Genomic DNA, 21,559 nt, shown 5'->3' with positions numbered 1-21,559 from the left:
GCTAGGTTGATGCTTAGCTAAGCTAACTATGAAACACTTTAACTGACAGGACTCAGGATCAACTGTGTAATGTAAGGTAGCTTCTACATGTAGCTTCATGTCGAACACTGACAGTAAGTCAACATTTCCCAGAGAGCTTTCTTTGAAATCACCAGGTAACGCTAAAAAACACAACATTTAGATTTTATGACAAAGTGTTTATTTAATATATCTGGCTAGCTATAGCTACTTGCTAACGGTTTAGCTTACCCCCGCGATTCAAAGTAACGTCAACGTAGCTATAATTTATGCTTTGCTTACATGTTGACATAACTTGTAAGTTTACTGACATTTACATACCTTGTTCACCTGGCTCAGGTGGTGGCTCTGGGGTTGTTGTGTAAAGCCACCACTTGAGAATTGCCGTATTTTTTATTTAAAAAATGTCTAATGTCCATCTTCAGAAACTCCGCGTCCGCGGCTGAAAGTTTAAAGTGTAAACACTGTCACAGAGGAGAGGTCAGCCAATAAAACACGTTTATTTCCATGCAACTCTCGGATTGGTCTGGTGGTTGCCTCTGTTGCATTCACTGAACACGGGAAATTACAATTCTGCCATCCTCTAGGTAAAGTACGGTTAATGTATTATATTATTGAGGGAGAATTTGTCCGGGGCTAAAGAAAAAACATCCGGGGCTAAAGCCCCGGATGCCTACCCCAGGCGACGCCCATGCTGCAGACCCATTCTCACAGCGTTTATCAACCTTTTTCTTACTCAATATCAAGCCACACTTATTGTTTTTACTTCGGCTGTGACTTTGTGTGCTCAGGATGAGTTTGGCTGTGTTTCGCTGTGTATCGCTAAACAAGGAAATCACACCTCCACGGAGCTCAGCGCGATTCACAACGTCCCGACTGGTCCCGACCAATCGGAGCGCACTGTGCTCACAGGGAGGGGAGGGGGGGGGGGGAGAGCTGCAGCGAGCCGTTTAGTGGAGAAAGTGAATACTGCTGAATACACATACTTTAAAGAGATGCTGTATGCGAAACTTTAAAGAGATGCTGTATGCGAAACCAATGTGAGTTTGGAAAATTGCACAGTATTTTTCTATTTTAGTATACCTCAACAATGGAATTATGATCAGTGGAAATGGCCATGACACCTCTCCTTTAACATGAGTTCCACCTTCAACAGCTGCAACATTTAAATGATGCAATCATTGCGTGAATAATCTTACTTCAATAATAGAATATTTGCTATTCTGAAAAAAGGGATATTCTGCGTAACTAGTGCTTTTACGTAGTTTAGGCCTACTTTGTATGTTGTTGTAGAGGCCTACATGAACATTATTGATGCCTACTTTAACTTATCCATCCAAATCCAGTGCTGGAATTGGGCCGGTACTCACCGGTACGCAGTACCGGCACTTCTGGTTCTGACCCATGGAGTACCGGCACTTCTTGCTCAGTACCGGCATGCTGGCGGTACTCCGGTACTCATGCACCGTGCCAGTACTCAACACTCTCCCGCCGTTCTTATTATACATCCATATATATATATATACAGCCGCCCGGTACTCAGTAGATGCGTCATGAGGTGCCGAACGGACATTCTCATCGCTCTAACCGCTGGAGTTTCACAGCGGCTGTCAGCTGTTTACTCCTGTCATTCAAACAGAACGTGCTGGAGAGGGGGCGGGGCTTATCTTCTCCATGTAAATACTGTGGTGGAAACGACTATGTCAAAATTAACCTATTTTACCGTGATTTAATAGTAATACACGTTTCAAATAATAATAATAATAATGCCGAAGTAACAACATACTGAAAACTGTTAGTAAAACCATGTTTTAATGCTTTACAATTTACATACCTAGATGCACGTGTGTTGTGTTTATGCAGTGCAACTCCCACCCAGTGGGTGGCTATGTAGAGTGATAGAACAGAGCAGGCACGCCCCCGAGAGAAGGAAAGCAAGTCACGTCACAAATTAGCATTTCTAAAATGTTAGCGTGGATTAATAAAAAAGTGCAAAAAGACAGCGGTTGTCGCCGGAAGAAACTTCAAATACAGAGAATGCTGTGCCTGTGTTGGAAATTGTGTCTGATGGGGAGCTTTCTTTGGTTGATCCTCCTGCTCCAAGTTCTAGTGCATTAGCATTAGCACTAGCTCCGCCGCCTCCTCCAGAGCCTCTAACGTTAGCTGCTGCTGGCGCAACTGCCACCACCAACACCGGGCAAAGCGATGCACCTGACTGCTGGACAACGGACCAGGTGCAATATTTTTGCAAGACCAATGCATGGCTCCTTCTTAAAGATAAGAAGCTAGGATGTCGGATATGCAGAGATGTCAAATCTTTGGGAATACACACTGGACAAGGACTGAAACTGTCAACTGAATGGGGTGAGTGTGCAGTGTCTCATTTCGGTGTTGACAAGGGCAAACAACAAGCTAGCCTGAGAAAAAAAATCAAAGAACATAAAGAATCACAAGCCCATGTAAAAGCTGCTGACATCCTTACATCTGCTTCACGTGAAACTATTCAACATCAAGTGCAGTCTATGCATAAATCTGAATTAGACACCACTATCAGAGTTTTTCGAACGGCATATACAATTGGCAAACATAGCCGGCCATTCACAGACATGCCAATTGATTTGAATGTACAGAAACTGAATGGGCTGAACGTGGGCAGGGTTTTGCACTCCAATAAAACCTGTGGCGAAATCATCGACCACATAGCTCATGAGCTGAAGAAAAAAATGGCAAAAGACATTACAGAAAACCAAAGAAAACTCTGTGTTTTGGTCGATGAATCTACCACTATTAGTGGTAAAACGGTGCTTGTTGTGTGTCTACGCTCAGCATTAGCTGATGCTGAGCCCGAAACGTTTTTTTGGGAGCTGATCGAGTTGGATGGAACAACGGCTGATGACATCACAAAGGCGTTAATGGAGTGTCTTGGAAGAGATTTTAACGAGGACTTTTTAGGTCAGTGTTTCGTTTCTTTTGCATGTGATGGGGCTTCAGTCATGCTAGGGAAGAGAACAGGCGTTGCTACCCAGTTGTGTAGTAAATTCCCAAGCCTGTTTGTGTGGCACTGCTCCAATCATCGTCTAGAGCTGGCAGTTGGGGATGTGGTCAAGGAGGTCTCAGGGCTCAATCATTTCCAGATCTTTTTTGACAAACTCTATTCCTTGTTCCATGCCTCCCCCAAAAATCAGAGGCAGTTAGCGCAGTGTGCGCACGCAGTCGGACAGCGTCTCCTGGTGATAGGGCGTGTTTTGTCCATCCGCTGGGTGGCTTCAAGTGAAAGGAGCGTCAGAGCAGTCTGGGAAAACTACCGAGTGCTTCATGATCACTTCACAAATGCTGCAAACGACACGAGCAGGGATTCCAGAGACAGAGCAAAGTACAAGGGCCTGGATGATGTGCTCACATCTGCAACGTTTGTCAGCAATCTGGGACTGATGTACGATGCGCTCACAGAGCTCAGCGACCTCTCTCGGCAACTCCAAAAAAGAGAGATGACACTGCCTACAGCAGATAGGCTCTTAACTCGAGAAATACGAGTTTTTGAATCCATGGTCACCATGCCTGGCCCACACATGACTACAGTTCATACAGCTCTAGGTGAGAAGTCCTTCAAGGGTGTTGCCCTGCGTGAGAATGGCAGGCTTGTACAGATTCATGCAGGTCAGTTTTTCCGCAGTATGGTAGAGAATCTGAGACACAGAATGACTTCCACAACCTCCTCTCATGTCAGCACAAGAGAAATCCCATTACATGGCCGGGAGGCCCGGGACAATCAGCTAATCCAGGACATGAAAGTTATCCATCCTGGAAGTTGGCCTGAAGAGGAGTTAGACGTACAGTATGGGGACGTAGAGGTGCTACGTTTGTGCGAAGTGCTGAAAGTGGACAGAAGAGAGACTGTTCAGGGCTTTCGCGAATACAAGGAAACCAGGGCATCCCGTACACCTGCTGCCATGGAGCCTCTACTGAAAGCAGTCCGAACCATCGCTGTCTCCGCTAGTGAGTGTGAGCGGGCATTCAGCTGCATGAACGATATCCTTACTGCAAAAAGGAATGCTCTCTCTGTCAGCCGACTGTCCAGCCTGGTTTTCATTAAATGTAATGGACCATCACTAGGACAGTTCAATCCGGAACAGTAGGAACAGTATGTGAGGTCCTGGCTGGCAAAGGGAAGGAGAAGTGCTGATGAAAGAGCCTGTCCAGCTCCAGCCCCTGATACTGATGTCCCCAAGGCCTTCTGGAGCCTTTTCTAACAATGTGAAGTATATTGCAAAGCAGCTCACCCAGTGAGAAGACTTTTGGCATAATGTGCCGATTTGTACAGATCCTGGAGATAGAAGGACTTCAGACCAACCAGGGAGTTATCTGATCAGCTTGGTGTTCAATGTAACTCTTTACCATGGCTCAGACTTTGTTACTTGCAGTTACAGTTTCTCATTTTAGATTGTGCAAATTTTGCATTTGTTTTTACATGTTCTTTGTTCATGCTCTTTATCATTTTTCTGAGTTGGAAAGTTAGATTGCATCATAGTTTACTTTATACATATTTGTATTCTTCAGTGGTGAAGTATATTGCAAAGCAGCTCAGCCATGTGAGAAGACTTTTGGCACTTTTTCGTTTTTCGTTTTCTGAGTTGGAAAGTTAGATTGCATTCAAAATGTACAGAAATACTTAATTTTGTTAAAGCTTTTTATAAAAAATGCTTCTGACCAGAGCTTTGTTTCCTTGTCATTAATGTTGAACACCACCAGAGGGGCTCTCACCTGAAAGGTCTCTGCTTCATGTGTCTTCAGCAGAAGATCTAGACTTTGATTGCTATATTTTCAGTTAATATTGACCTTACTGAGCTTTAGCCATATCCGCTGCCTATCATAAAAAATGTTAAGTACAGTGAACCTTTCTAAAATATACAGTAGTAAAGAGACAAACCCACCAGCATTATAGTAGCCAAATTCTTGTTTGTGGGCTGTATATATAAAATTGACTTGAAAAAGTTGCTGATTTTAGAGTACTGGCACCTTTTTCATTCCAATTCAAGCACTGTCCAAATCACAGGCAATGCACATGCACCGGTAGACCTAAACGCGACCAACAACCAATCACATGAATCTCCCGCCCCCGACATACAAAGCAAAAAAAAACGATGATTTTATGCGAGCAATATATATATATATATAAACTCCCCAAACAGGCGAAAACCTACCAGTTTCACCCACTGTCTCTGCCACCTCCCTCCATGACTGGTTCTTCTGGTTTGTATCCCGGTAGGTGAAGAGGGTCTGGTCATACAAAACCGGGTGATTTTCTACGGCGACAATTAGTTTCTCCTCCATCTTTTTTTGAAATATAGAAATGAACGGCGGGATATCTCTCCCAGTTTAGACGCGGTTTGATTGGCTAGGGCTTGAGCTGTCAGCTTTTCAGAAACGGGATTTGATTGGCTGGCGCTGGCTACTCCGGCAAGCCCCAGGAAGTGCGCCGGAGTCTGATAAGAATATTCGTTGTGGCCAAACGGCGGTACTACACTTCCTTTAGGTTGCTGGGCCCGGAAACACTTTTTCCCATTGACTTACATTGGGAAAGAGTGGTCTGTAACTCGTTGGATTTTTTTTTTTTAAACTAAATAAACAACCCAGTATGAACACTTGTATAGCCCTTATTAAAAACATTCGTTCCTCAAGTTGTAAAAATTTGCTAATAACGTTATTCTGAGAGTTATTTCCCTCGGCATTATGAACGCGCATCTAACCCACGGGACCGCGCCGCCCGGCGCGTTCATGTTACGTGTTCAGCACTACATGCGTTTATCTTTACCCATGGATGCACAATAACAACGGACCCATATCGCCTTACCGCCATCCCACGGAGCTGTAATAATGGATATATTGCACGTGTTTGCTGTAATTCATCATTTGTAAAATATTATACTACATGGGCTATATGATGTAAATCTTGTACCGTAAATGTTGTATTAAATAAAGTTAATATTACCGACGTTAGATTAACGTCCCTGAAGCCAGGGGCGGATCTAGACAAATATTCATGGGGTGGCAAGAGGGTGGCAGGAGATTTTGAGGGGTGGCATCCCCTGACAGAAGTATATGCTGATTTAAATCGCAATCATATCAATCAATTAGGGGTGTAACGGTACCCGTACTGAAATTATTCGGTACGGGCCCTTCGGTTCGGTACACGTGTGTTCGGTACACGTGTGTACCGAACGAATTAGCGTTAAACGTAAAAAATTTAGAACATGAACAACTTTCTGGAAGTAATCTCAGGTATATATCATAGAGCGACCAAGTCATTTCATTGGACGAGAGGCATACTATGAGAGCTGGTCACAGGGATGCATTCAAATGTAGTCAGTAATTTGAGGAACTGTCGAAATGGCGAACGCAGATAAAGTTGAGCTCGAAAATCCTCCAGCATCATTGAAGTCTCCGGTTTTGGAACATTGTGGTTTCGCAGTTACGTATGACGGACAAAGACAGGTGGACCGAACCAAAGCTGCTTGTCGGCATTGTTCAACTAACATTGGTTACGCGGCTGGCAATACATCAAACTCATTTGAAAAGGCATCACCCGAATGTGAATATCACCGGTACCAAAAGAAAAAAGACTGAAGTGCAAACCCAACTCCCACTAGCATTTAAGCCTCCACCACTCGCAGAGAGTTCAGACCGAGCCAAAGCTATTACAAACGCCAAGTATCCTTATGTTGCCATGTTAGCAAAGCGCTACCTGGCTGTATCTGCTGCCACTGTCCCTAGAGAGGGTGTTCTCCACAGCAGGAGGCATTGTTAGTGCCAGCAGATCTGCCATTTCAGCAAGCAATATGGACAAGTTCATCTTTCTTTAAACAACATGAAAATACAATGACAAGCAAGTCCTAATGTCAAGCTGGCTGCTTAGGTACTAGTACAGTTCAAATACAGATTATTTCAGTTCATCGAAATGCTGCACCTTAATGTTTATTTTACTATATTTTGTATTTATTTGAATACTTTAGTCACAGTTTAATAATAATTTAAAAAAAAATTGTAATGTTTTGTGATAATTTTTTCTGCTGTACCGAAAACGTAACGAACCGAACCGAACCGTGACCTAAAAACCGAGGTAGGCCTACGTACCGAACCGAAATGTTTGTGAACCGTTACACCCCTACAATCAATGTTAACTTGGAAAGCCACCAGGGCTCGACATTAAGGACTGCCCGATGGCCCGGGGCCATCTAGTATTTAGCTCGGGCAATGAAGCCTCACCTGCTGGTTGCCCGATCGGGCAATCTATTATGCCAGTATCATGCAGCTCACGGATCCAGTAATGAGAGACCCGACAGTAAAACTAAACTTATCTATAACTAGTTTAGGTAGTTTGAGAGGTAATTAAAATAGCTACGTGTGATATTCTAACCTAAAGTGTGTGTTTTGTCCGCTCACCGCTGCATGTGATCATGCAGAGCTGCGTGTCGACTCGTCAGCAGCAGCTGATCTCTCCCGTCAGATTAGACTTCACTCGCGTTTATGTCCATATCGATCAGATCCAGCTAGTTCTAGCTAATGATATGACTACAAAGACACCTAAACAATAAGTGTCGCTATGCAACCGGATGAGGCCACAAAGTATAGCGCAGCATTATGCATTTGTTTACATGTCCACCGGAACCCCGAGGCATTACCAACAGATCAACGCACAATCAACCCATACAGGACTTCTCTTTCTCCACATTAAATGTTAGACATTAGAATTGACTATTCTTGTCTGTCACATAAGTGGCGCAACTGAAGCGGTATTGCGCTAAAGGGAAATTATTTTGACCGAAGATATTTAGATTTGCCGGCTAAGGGGAACTCTGACGTCGCCATTTTGTGTGCTTCGCGGATGCGCTCGGCTCCTCTCGACTGCTGCTCGGGTCTGCTCGGGTCTGCTCGGTCAGCTTCCGGATGAGGAGGCATTCGTTCGACCAATTTAGATAACATTACAAACATTTTTAACAGGGGCCATAATAGTGTAAATAATGTTTGTTTTGGCAGTTATAACTGAATGTAATGTTTTCTACTTTTTTTACATCTGGGAAGGCATTTGCCTTCATCAGATGGAAAGTGTCTTGAAAGTGTCTTGACCAACAGTATTTCTTAAAGCTATGCAGGGCATGCAAGCGAGCAAACACAAACAAGAACAAACAAACAAGTGAAATTAAAAATAAAATTGAAATTGTACAATATAATATTGTGGTGGTTCATCTTATAATTCAGTCTAGAGAATGCACCAGACAGCATCTAAGACCTGCAATGTCAAGGAGAGACTCTGAGGCATGAACTCAATTGCACGACACAGATAGTGTTCTCAAAAAATAAAGACTTTACTGGAATTTTGCACAGTAATCAAAACAAGGAAAACAAATATACTCTTTCGAGGAAAAACTAGCAAGTGATCAATGAGGTAGATCCGTGGGAAGTCCGTGAGGTAATCAGGAACGTGGGTCATAGTAAGACAACGAACTGACAATGAACAGGAGGAAGCTACCACAATATATACACAGGTAAAGGGGACACAGGTGGAAACAATCAGGGCGGGGAAAACAATCAAGGACACAGGAGACAGAAGGGGGCGGGGAGCGTGGAGGCCTGAAATGAGAGGGATGATTAATTAAGGGAATAAACATAAAGCACAGGGCAAAGGGACATGACAAAACTAACATAAAGAATACACTTTCACTATTAGTTTCCTAGACATGACAGTACCCCCCCTTCTAGGGACGGCTCCTGACGGCCCAGGCTCCTCTGAGTTGAGGCGGTCAAAATCCTCAATGAGGCTTTTATCTATGACGAAGCGGGAAGGAATCCATATCCGCTCCTCAGGACCATAACCCTTCCAGTCAACCAGTAACTGTCGCCCTCTACCCCTTTTCCGACTAGCCAATATCTTCTTGACGGTGTAAACCGGACCTCCATCAATCATCCGGGGGGGCGGGGGGGGTTTGGCGGTGGGAACCATAGCGCTCTCCTTCAAGGGTTTTAGTTTCCCTACATGGAAGGTGGGATGTACCTTCATGGACCTGGGAAGCCGTAGTCTCACTGAAACCGGGTTGATAACCTTGGTGACGGGAAAAGGACCCACAAACCGGGGAGCCAATTTACGGGAGAGTACGTGGAGGGGAAGGTCTCGTGTAGAAAGCCAGACTTTTTGGCCTGGCTGGTATACAGGAGCTGGTCGGCGTTTTCGGTCTGCTGCTCTTTTCACCAGTTGTGAATTCCTGCAGAGGATCTTCCTAGCCGCAGCCCACACGCGCCGACAACGCCTGACCAGCGCGTGGGCAGACAGGACCGTGACCTCCCTCTCCGTGGCTGGGAACAGTGGCGGCTGGTAGCCATAAACACAGTGAAATGGGGACAGGCCCGTGGCAGAAGTAGGGAGGATGTTGTGCGCATACTCAACCCAAGAGAGGTGCTCGCTCCAGGAGGATGGATTCTGGGACACCAAGCAGTGCAAACAGGTCTCCAGTTCTTGATTTAGGCGCTCTGTCTGGCCGTTAGACTCCGGATGGTATCCTGACGAGAGACTGACCGTGGCACCGATGAGGCGGCAGAACTCCTTCCAGAAGCGTGACACAAACTGGGGGCCCCGGTCGGAGACAATATCCTTTGGGAAACCATGAAGCCGAAACACATTATGCATCATGACCTCAGCCGTTTCCTTCGCTGAGGGCATCTTGGGAAAAGCAATGAAATGTGTCATTTTAGAAAAACGGTCCACTACCGTAAGAACTGTGGTTTTACCTCTAGAGAGGGGCAGGCCAGTGACGAAGTCCATGGAGATCTCTGACCAGGGTCTGTTGGGAATAGGGAGTGGTTGTAATAGTCCTATTCGCGCCCTGGAAGAGGTCTTGTTTCGAGCGCAGACAGGGCACGCCTCCACATACTCCTTCACCTCCTTCTCCATGGATGTCCACCAGAAACGTTGTTTTATGATGAACATAGTTCTCTTGACTCCAGGGTGACAGGTGAGCAGCGAAGTGTGAGCCCAGTGGATCACCTGTGGTCGCTCGGCCTCCTGAACGAAAAGCCGGTTAGGCGGGCAACCCCTTGGTGCAGGAGCTCCAGCATTGGCTCGTATTACCTCCTTCTCTACTGACCAAGTCAGCGCTCCTACCACCCGGTTTAATGGGATGATGGGTTCCGGCTCCTTGACTGCAGGCACAGGGTCAAACAGACGGGACAGAGCGTCAGGCTTGACATTCTGAGACCCCGGCCTGAAGGAAAGAACAAAGTCAAAACGGTTGAAAAACAAGGTCCACCTAGCCTGGCGGGACTTCAGTCTTTTGGCCTTTCTTATATATTCCAAGTTTTTGTGATCGGTCCAAACCACGAAAGGATGCTCGGCTCCCTCCAACCAATGCCTCCACTCTTCCAGTGCCAGCTTCACGGCCAGCAACTCACGGTTTCCCACGTCGTAATTTCTCTCTGCTGGGGAGAGCTTCCTGGACAGGAAAGCTCAGGGGTGAAGTTTGTTGTCCTTCTGTAGTCGCTGGGAGAGGACCGCTCCCACCCCTTCGTTGGAGGCATCCACTTCTACCACAAACTGATGAGTGGTGTCCGGCAAGGTGAGTATGGGAGCCGAGGTGAACATTCCTTTAAGCCGAGAAAAAGCCTCCTCAGCCTGAGGAGACCACAAAAAAGGCACTTGAGGGGACGTGAGGACATGAAGAGGGGCTGCAATAGCACTGAACCTCCGCACAAAACATCTGTAAAAATTTGCAAAGCCAAAAAACTGCTGCACTTTCTTACGAGAGTCAGGGGTACGCCAACAAGCTACTGCGCTAACCTTCTCTGGGTCCATCCTAACCTGACCTGGCGAAATGATGAAGCCCAAGAAAGTGACTGTCTCTACATGGAATTCGCATTTTTCTGCTTTGACAAACAACCTATTCTTGAGCAGCTCTTGTAGAACCTGGCGGACATGTTGTTTATGGGTGTCAAGGTCAGGGGAGTAGATCAGAATGTCGTCCAGATATACAAAAACGAAACGGTTCAGAAACTCCCTCAACACATCGTTGATCATAGCCTGGAATACAGCAGGAGCGTTTGATAATCCAAATGGCATTACACGGTATTCATAGTGGCCTGAAGGGGTGTTGAAACCCGTCTTCCATTCATCACCCTCCCTGATCCTGACTAAATGATAAGCATTACGCAGGTCTAACTTGGTGAAAACCTTGGCTCCCTGAAGCTGCTCGAAGGCTGACGAGATGAGAGGAAGGGGGTACCGGTTTTTAACCGTAATGTCATTGAGATGCGAGTAGTCAATACAGGGCCTAAGAGACCCATCCTTTTTCCCAACAAAAAAAAAACCCCGCTCCTGCTGGTGATGAGGAAGGGCGAATAAGGCCTGTTTTGAGGGAGGCATCAATATAGTCCTTCATGGCCTCTTTCTCAGGTCCTGAAATAGCATATAGTCGACCCTTAGGAATTGTAGACCCAGCAATCAGGTCGATAGCACAGTCATAGGGGCGGTGAGGCGGAAGAGTCAGAGCCTTGGATTTACTGAATACTTCACTTAAATCGTGGTAGCAGGAAGGGACTGAAAGAGCATCAGGAAAATATATTTCTGGGATAGTTCCCTGCCTAACCCTCCCAGTGTTACCTCTTCTGTCAATCTCTGCTACCTGCTTAACACAGTGATCTCTGCAATTCTTTCCCCACCCCTCCACCCTCCCAGATTGCCAATCAATGTGAGGGTTATGAAGTTTCAACCAGGGAAACCCCAAAATGAGTGGATGTTGGGCTGAATTAAACAAGTGAAATGACATTGTCTCGTGATGGTTATCATCACATCTTATTTCTAAAGGCTCTGTTTGGTGAGTCACTTTAAACAACAGCCGCCCATCGAGAGCACTCGCTTCAAGAGGCTGGGGTAGAGGTTTAGTTTTTATGTCCAGTTTTTTAACTAAACCCCAATCCATCAGACTTTCGTCTGCCCCTGAGTCAATGAGTGCACCATGAGTAACCACATTGTCTCTGATGTTTACCTGGATGCGGGTCAGGGTGCGAGGAGGAAAGTCAGAGGAAGAGATCCGGCTCACCAACGTACTCCTCTTTATTGGTGAGCCTCCTCTTTTACCGGACAAGCCGCTTGTGGATGTCCGCGCTGCCCGCAGTAGAAGCACAGACCCTCCTTTAATCGACGCTGACGTTCTGCCATCGAAAGCTTGGTGCGGCCCAACTGCATTGGCTCCTCCACGGAGCCAGGGGGCGCTGTTGTCCGGAACGCCGGTGAGGGGTGACGGGGCCTCCAAGAAGAAGTAGTATCCAGCGGCGAGCTTCTCCTCTGGGGAGGCGGATCAACCGCATCCTTGGATTTATTCCTTCTCCTCTCCGTCAAACGATTGTCTATCCGTATTGCCATGGATATGACAGAGTCCAAGTCAGCGGGCAGATCAAGAGGCGCCAGCTGGTCTTGTAGGGAATCCGAGAGACCGCTGACGAAAGCGTCAAACAATGCAGCGGAGTTCCAGCCGCTATCGGCTGCCATAGTCCGGAACTCGATGGCGTAGTCAGCCACACTCCGCTGATGTTGTTTCAGCTTAATCAGAGCCCGAGCTGCTTCCCTGCCCGGCGTGGTTTGATTGAAGATCTTTCTCATAGTGTCTATGAAGTTTTCCAGAGACCCGCAGATGGGGGAGCCTCGGGACCACTCTGCCGTAGCCCACGCTGCTGCTCGGCCAGAGAGATGGGAGATCATGAAAGCCACTTTGGAATTGTCCGTGGGAAAAGCAGCCGGTTGGTGGTGATAGTGTAACTCACACTGCACAATGAACGTCCGGCAGCCCTCCGAGTCTCCGGAGTATTTTTCGGGTGGAGCCAGACGCATGGAAGTACTGTGCGGCTCAGTAGACCGGTTGGGATCAGAACCGGTCGCCGCCGGAACCGGGGGAGTCGTGGGAGGAGAAGCAGCCTTCAGGTGAGTGAGCACACGCTGGACCTCAGCTGCCAGCAGATTCACCTGGGTTGTCACCGATGATTGTAGTTCCCCGTGGCTGTTGGATAGGTGCTGCACTCCGTGCTGTATGGCGGCCATCTGCTCTTCTTGTTGCCCAAGACGTTGGCCCTGAGAGCGGATGGCGTTCTTTAGCTGGTCTGAGTCGGCTGAGTTCATTTTAATGGTCAGTTCGTACTGTCAAGGAGAGACTCTGAGGCATGAACTCAATTGCACGACACAGATAGTGTTCTCAAAAAATAAAGACTTTACTGGAATTTTGCACAGTAATCAAAACAAGGAAAACAAATATACTCTTTCGAGGAAAACTAGCAAGTGATCAATGAGGTAGATCCGTGGGAAGTCCGTGAGGTAATCAGGAACGTGGGTCATAGTAAGACAACGAACTGACAATGAACAGGAGGAAGCTACCACAATATATACACAGGTAAAGGGGACACAGGTGGAAACAATCAGGGCGGGGAAAACAATCAAGGACGCAGGAGACAGAAGGGGGCGGGGAGCGTGGAGGCCTGAAATGAGAGGGATGATTAATTAAGGGAATAAACATAAAGCACAGGGCAAAGGGACATGACAAAACTAACATAAAGAATACACTTTCACTATTAGTTTCCTAGACATGACATGCAACGATCTAAATGTTCTAGGGGGAGGTCCCCCAAACCCTTCGTGCGTCATTTTGTCCGCGCGCATTTTTCAGGGCAATCTCTATTGGGCTCAGGGCCATCTGTAAATTAGCTTAGATGGCCCATAGGGCCATCTCCCAAAATCCTTAATGTCATGCACTGGCCACAATATTAATATTTTAACTCAATCACATAGGTGATATTATTGTGGCACATCAGTAAAGCCTTACATATAAGGTGGCAAACGTAATTTAATTAATTTTAACTGAACAATAACTGAATGAGTTTGTCTCACTCTTAGACGAGCAGGGGTACCAAATCTATGCAGACTGCTGCAATAAGTACATTAATTAAATGTCTCATCGATGTTTGTCTGAATGAATATGATACTATTAACAATCATATTATTCCTATCAGCTGTCAATCACTGTTAATAAATAATAATAATTTAAATTTTTTGATTTAATTTGTTAGCGTTTTTACAGGTGCTCAAAGACGCTTTACAGATATAGTGAAGAACTGTTATGATTCACATATTCATTTATTATTGAATAAACTATATTTTTTGGAGGAGTTAATGATGAATGTTCATCAAGATGCTTGCTCGCCCTCCTTCAAATTTGAAAACAAGTAATTATATTAGGGATGCACCGAATATTCGGCCACCGAAAATTATCGGCCGAAAATGGTTAAAAAGGCCCTTTCGGCTTTCGGCCGAAAGGGTTTTAGCACCGAAAAAATATCACCGAATGTCAGAACAGGCTTACGTTGGTAACCTAACGTGTTGTTGTGATGACGTAATAAAGACGCGGCGACCATGCTCGCGGCTGGCTCACAGGGGAGGGGGAACATTGACCTTTGTCATCGAGATTGCCCTGAGCCTTTAACAAATCGTATTAAATAATCTGATGACAGAACTGTAAACAGAATAGCTGAAATTTTAACAAACTAAATCAAAGTGGTTACTTTCTGTTGGCTGGGCAGTGTAGTTTTACACACCGTCTTATTTTACTTTCTCAGTACTTAAAACTGTTTTTTGGGGGCAGACCCCCTCAAAGAAAAAAATATATACACGCATACAAGGTCATCATTTTAACAGTTTGTTATTCTCATCGAGTCATCCGTGAGCAGAGCATCAAGTTGGCATGTCTATTACAGCTGAATGCGGCGATTACTATTTTGTTCAGCAAAACGCCTCACAAACTTATTAAGATCAACAGCTGTAGTGCGTTTTGATTCAATGCTGAGTACAGCCAAACTGACAGTCTCTTCTCTGTCATTGTAGACCGCAAATACCTCATTCCTTCAGTGCTTGGGTCCGAATGCTTCTCGTTTTGCGCCGTCCCCCGGTTCAAGTGAATTCGCCACCAATCATATTTCCACTCTCGCGCCAGGACCGGGGTTACATGACGTGCATCTTGTGCTGCATTCACTTGCACTCGGACATTAGAGACTTTCTCTCATAAATGTTCGATGAGCCACAACTTTTCTTTCAAAACAAAGATGCCAACTGGGGTGGCAAGGCTATTGTTTAGGGTAGCAGTTGCCACCCCATGCCACCCCGGTAGATCCGCCCCTGCCTGTAGCTTATTATTGCACTAAGAAACTTATTGCACTATATATATATATATATACAGTGCAATAATTATTGCATGCTAAATGAAGCTCTGTTGCTTGGATATCACTAGATCCTGTTACAGCGTAATATAAGTACATAACGATTGATGAGTACATTAGCATAATTACTAGCTAGCTGCTAACTGCCACCTCGTTAATATCAAATCCATCATAATAACATCCATTACCATGCTGTCATGAACGCACGGTGCTGTTACGTGTACGCAAATTTACGTGCTTGATGTGAACGAGCATTTTGGTTAAAGTTGCGCATGCTCTATGAGTGCACATACGGGTACTTCTCAGGCATGCCGGGTAATCTGTGACGTTTCACTCTCTCAAAAGTTGGGCCATTTTATCATCATGCGCTAATGAGCAACTCCATGGATGTATAATAAGAACTGGATACAGCGTGGGAGGCGGGGCCTCATTCATTCCTATGAGAGTTGCTCATTAGCGCATGATGACAAAATGGCCCAACTTTTGAGAGAGCGAAACGTCACAGATTACCCGGCATGCCTGAGAAGTACCCGTATGTGTAGCGCATGTGCAACTTTAACCACGCCGCCCAAAAGGCTCGTTCACATTAAGCACGTGGATTTGCGTACACGTAACAGTACCGCGCGTTCATGACAGCATGGTACTGGATTTATATTAACGAGGCGGCAGTTAGCAGCTAGCGGCTAGCTAGTAAATGATGCTAACTTACACATCAATCGTTATGTACTTTTATATTACGCTGACATCAGGATCTAGTGATATCCAAGCAACAGAGCTTCATTTAGCATGATACTTGTGTGGGTTGTACATGAAACCACTTGGTAATATACAAATGTATATGTTGAAGCCTGTTATGATCAATTGTGAGTTAAAACGTTATCTAAAAAGTAAAGCTGATGATGGATTACTGTGGTGGAGTTAAAATAGCAATATCCTATTTCTTTTTTAAATGTGATGGAGTAAAAGGATAGTAACTGTGATTATTCATGTTAAGTAACCCACAAGTAACTAAAATGTATAATACTTGAAGGAAAGGTGTAAAATGTTCCCATAAATATCAATATCACAGTACAACACCCCTTGTTGTTAAATACCAACCATGTGTATATATATAAATATATATATAAATATGCCGCTAAAGCTGTGTAATATACCAGGCTGCTAAATCCTCCAAACTGTTGTTGCTGGATGTGTATTTTGTGAAATGTGTATTTGTTTTTAATTATAATTTCTTGTTTTGAATCTTTAATACTTTTTTTATGCATACTTTACATTAGGCTGTATTTGGCTCTTTTCTGCTGTAACAATGTAAATGTATTCTGATCTAATTGATGTTTTTGTCAGTTTGTTTCCCTATATTGCAACACTTATTTGGTTTAAGATTATTTCTCCTTTTTTTACAGACATCCCCAACCATAGTGGAATGCTGTTGTAAAGGATTGCATTGATCCGTGCATCAATACCTTCACCCAGCTTTGAGGCCTCCAATGAATTAACATCATCTTGTGGCTGGGAAAAATGTGAACAAATAAATCTCACAAAGAGTGACTTTCTGGTGTAATCATTATAATATCAAAGACAAGCACTTTAACAATATATAAAATCATTCAGCAGCAGAGGATGGGGTGGAAACAGCATTTCTAACTAAGATGATTACAATATTACAAGTTAAACATCAAGATGAACATACTATTATTAATTAAAAAAGTACATGGGAGACTTAAATATCTTGCAATATACCATTAGCAGAATAGGAACAAATGTGCCAAAACATTTCTAAAATAAACATAAACATAAACTAAGGGCTTTCTTCCTGAGCCGCTGGGAGTAAAGGTCCTCCATGGATGGCAGCTCCGCCCTGGTGATTTTCTGTGCAGTTTTCACCACCCTTTGGAAAGCCTTACGATTGAGGGCGGTGCAGCTGCCGTAACAGGCCGTGATGCAGCCGTGTCCATGATGGACACTGAGGAACCTGAAGCTGCTGACTCTCTCTACCGTAGTCCCATTGATGGCGATGGGGGGCGTGTCCCTCTCTTTGCTGCTTCCTGCAATCCACAATCAGCTCCTTGGTTTTGCTGACGTTGAGATGGAGGTTGTTATCCTGGCACCAAGATGTCAGGTTTTCGACCTCCTCTCTGTACGCCGTCTCGTTGTCTGGGTGAGGCTGGGGAGGCTGGGGAAGATGAGTGAGGGAAAGAGAGAAACAAAACAGGGGGACTAAAATGAGTGAGGGAAAGAGAGAAAAAGACAAGGGGACTAAGATGAGTGAGGGAAAGAGAGAAAAAGACAAGGGGACTAAGATGAGTGAGGGAAAGAGAGAAAAAGACAAGGGGACTAAGATGAGTGAGGGAAAGAGAGAAAAAGACAAGGGGACTAAAGTTTAAGAGAGAGGAAGAACACAGAATGTGAGTGAACAATTTAATTAAATTACACATTTAAAAAAAATAGTGTGAGTAAGTGAAGACATCCTTACAAGGAGGACTGCCCTGTCAAATTTAAAAGTTATTCTTGTTAAATATACATATCCTGTTGAGGCTAGAATCCAAAATGCAGAACCACTTTAGATTGTAGCCTCAAGGGACTGTTTAAGGTTACTTAAAAACATATCATTTCCCAAATTGGTGAAATGAACTCCATCTCTTAGAAATATGCCAGGGCAGTCAAACTTAATGCAAGGATGCCTTACACTCTACCCAAACCACTAACACATTTACCCATCTCTCTGTTCACCCACATTCTGGCCTTGTTCAGCTTTCCCGGATTGGCTTTCCTCCAGTGACATCTCTCATTGATAGAAGATAGAATTATCTTCATCTCTGAGAAGTTGTCACTGAGGGAAAGCAGGTCCTGCTTCATCGCTGTGACAAGCTCCACACCTTTGATGTTGCCAAGGTCGTTGCCGCCACAGTGGATGAGCAGGACATCCGGGACTGTTCTTCCTCTCAAGGACTAATAGAAAAAGGGAAGAAGGTTCCTCCACCTCAGACCACCCTTTCCAAACCACCACACACGGCAATTGAGACCCAGGTTGCTTCCCATGGTGTGTCTGGCTCTTTCTTCCCCACATCTAACGTAGCTGCTCCCTATTATCCACAAATTGGGACCTAGATAGAATAAAATATATTGAAAAAGGAAAAAGTGGTTACTGGTGATCATCTTTTAGAAAAAGGCGGTACATGTAGCCTGAGTTGTCATATCATTTTCATCATATTTTTAAGACTACACAAGTTTAATTTGTATATTATATTACATATAACTCTATACTTGTATATAGAATCATGATGAAACTTTATAAGGATTAAGATTATATATTAATATTACATTAAATAATGCATGACGATTTCATGCATTATTACGAAGCAGGATGTATCAAGTCACTGACTTTTTGTGATAAGGTCACAATCAACTGATTTCACTTATCAGATGTAAAAATAAGGTACAATATATTTGTTTTTGCCATATGAAAGTAAAGGGTATGCAATCAAAAAATTACTGAAACAAAATGAATAAAAATTCTTATAAAAACTATACAGCACCTTGTCCAAGTATGGCGGGAGGCCCACTTTCCTTCAGGATTTCCTCTCTGGATGACGATCCGGCTATTTCTGCCATCTATAAATAAAGTACAAATGATTAGCTCTTCACGCCTCTTTAAAATAATATGTGTTCTTGAAGATTCTGTATGCATCGTCGTTTACAATGGTAGGGACATTGCATTGGAAATTAGTTGTGAAAATATAATATAATATAATTATGTCATTTTTAGTTTTTTCATCTCACATTTATAGATTTTAAATAGAAATATATATATATAACGAATTATAAATGCAAAGTCTGGTTTCTAGAAAGTTAGCTAATGCATACAGAGTTAACATTGCAGAACTGCTGGCATGCATACATTTCTAGCATTTTGGTTAACTATGAAAAGTATGGAAAATTACTGTGCAAACACCCAACATTAGCTTAGCCACAGTAGCGGTTGCTGATGAGTGGTTTGGCTTATTTTACTCTTTTATATGAGAACATGTTACATTACATACAGACATTAAGGAGGCAGGTTAGAAAATAAATATGTTTTCGTCTCTTACCTTTTGGAGCAAACTGTTGTCGGTTGTTAGCATAGACTGTATATATAAAGCGTTGTCTCTTTAGCCTCAGTGACGTGACAGTGAACACTGAACGTGACCGCGTGTGAAGGGGGAGGTGCTGAACACGTCACATCACATTAACGTGTATGTAAATTGTAAATAAGCCATCTGTATGTCAAATATGTCTTATATGTCTTAAATGACATGATGAATTGGAAATGGGGGACCCTGATGTAAACAAGACGAAAGTCTTTCTCTGGTCTGCATCCCCTTAACAATTGTATGTTTTGAGCTGTACTGTACTGTACCCAATATACAAGCTGTTAATACACTTTTCAATCAATCAATCAACGTGCCGGGCAGCGCGGTCCCGTGGGTTAGATGCGCGTTCATAATGCCGAGGGAAATAACTCTCAGATTAACGTTATTAGCACATTTTTACAACTTGAGGAACGAATGTTTTTAATAAGGGCTATACAAGTCTTCATACTGGGTTGTTTATTTAGTTTAAAAAAAATTATCCAACGAGTTACAGACCACTCTTTCCCCATGTAAGTCAATGGGAAAAAGTGTTTCCGGGCCCAGCAACCAAACGGAAGTGTAGTACCGCCGTTTGGCCACTACGAATATTCTCATCAGACTCCGGCGCACTTCCTGGGGGCTTGAGCAACTCTCATAGGAATGAATGAGGCCCCGCCTCCCACGCTGTATCCAGGGTTGCGTTCCGATAATCCAAAAATCAGCTCCTAAATTCTAACCCTATCTCCTATTCCTTGATCTCTGAGTGAAACGTCACGGGGTTAAGGGATAGTGGATAGGAGAATTCAAAAGGACTTAGGAGAAGAGACCGCGGTACTTTAGAGAATCCGAATGCACTTTCACTATCCGACGTGTTTATGATGCGCCAGCGGACGTCATGAATGTGCGTCTGCTGCTGTGGGGAAACTATGGAAACTACAGTTTTCTATACAGCAGACTGATGAACGTTCAGAAAAAAGCACTTTGGCAACTTACCACATACGTTTTAAAATGCTTAATAAGCACCGTAACTTTCATGATATCATTTCTCGGTCATAATCGGTTGTTTCCGTGAACGGCCGACTGTTGTGATGGCAAATGCTGCGGCTGCAATGCATTGTGGGGCAGCATTTTCTCCTCTCCTTTCGGTTAGGGAGGTCCAGTGGTTCCTAAGCTAAAGGAGGTTATAAAGGAAGTTTGAAACCTCCTTTCCTTTCATTTGGAGAATTGGAACGGCACTTATCATGGCTGCCAGTGACGTACTTCCGGGTCATTTCACTCCGTTAGGAAGGTTCCTAAGCTAAATGGACTATTGGAATGCAACCCAGTTCTTATTATACATCCATGCGCCGGAGACGCAGGAGACGGACCGCTATGCTACCCACAATTCAGTTCGGCGGAAAGCGAGGCAACGTGACGTCACCCCATTCAAAGTGAATGGGCAGACGCGTTGGAAACAGTTTTTGAAGCTGTCGAAGCTGTAGTGTGGACGGGCCGTAGTATTTTGACAAAAAACCCATAAAAAAATGTCATCTGTGGAAGCCGTAGTACTGTAAAAAGCACGACCAATCATCTGAGCCGGCCCGGCTAAAATAACTGGATGGCCTACCTGCCTGTCAGCCTTCCATCGGGGCACAAATTTATCTCGTGCCCTCATTGGTCATGTGCGCGTTCGTGTGTGTTGGAGGAGGGGCTCTGTAAGGAAGTGGCAGATTTTTTCCGGCTGTGGGTCCTTCTCACTTCGGTTAAATGGATTCCTTACGTCCCTCACTTGCGTCGTTTCCCTGCGTCTAGTCCCTCCCACCAGGGAAGCATGGAGGGACGCAAGGAAACCACGAGAAGCAGGGAAATTAGTTTTAAGAGCAATGGGACGTCCTTTCCTCCGGAGCGTCACGTGAAGCGATGTCCGTTTGTGATGACGCCGCACAGCTGATCGTCTGACAGCAGCTCTGTTCTCGTTATTTTCACAAACACCCCGCCTCTGTTAGTACACATTTACTGACACAAACATTTGTATCATCTGTTGTAGACCCAAATAAATAAAATAAAATAAGAACTAATTCTCAAAAAAGATAAACGCCATTCTTAAAATGTATAAACGAACAATAGTTTGATTAATATTGATTAGAGTGCACAATAGAAATAAAAATAATTGAGAGAAGAAAAAGAGATATATTATCTATCAAAACCCAGTT

Source organism: Gymnodraco acuticeps, unplaced genomic scaffold (assembly GCF_902827175.1).
Source record: "Gymnodraco acuticeps unplaced genomic scaffold, fGymAcu1.1, whole genome shotgun sequence".
NCBI classification, from domain to species: domain Eukaryota; kingdom Metazoa; phylum Chordata; class Actinopteri; order Perciformes; family Bathydraconidae; genus Gymnodraco; species Gymnodraco acuticeps.
Note: the sequence above shows the minus strand (reverse complement) of the source record.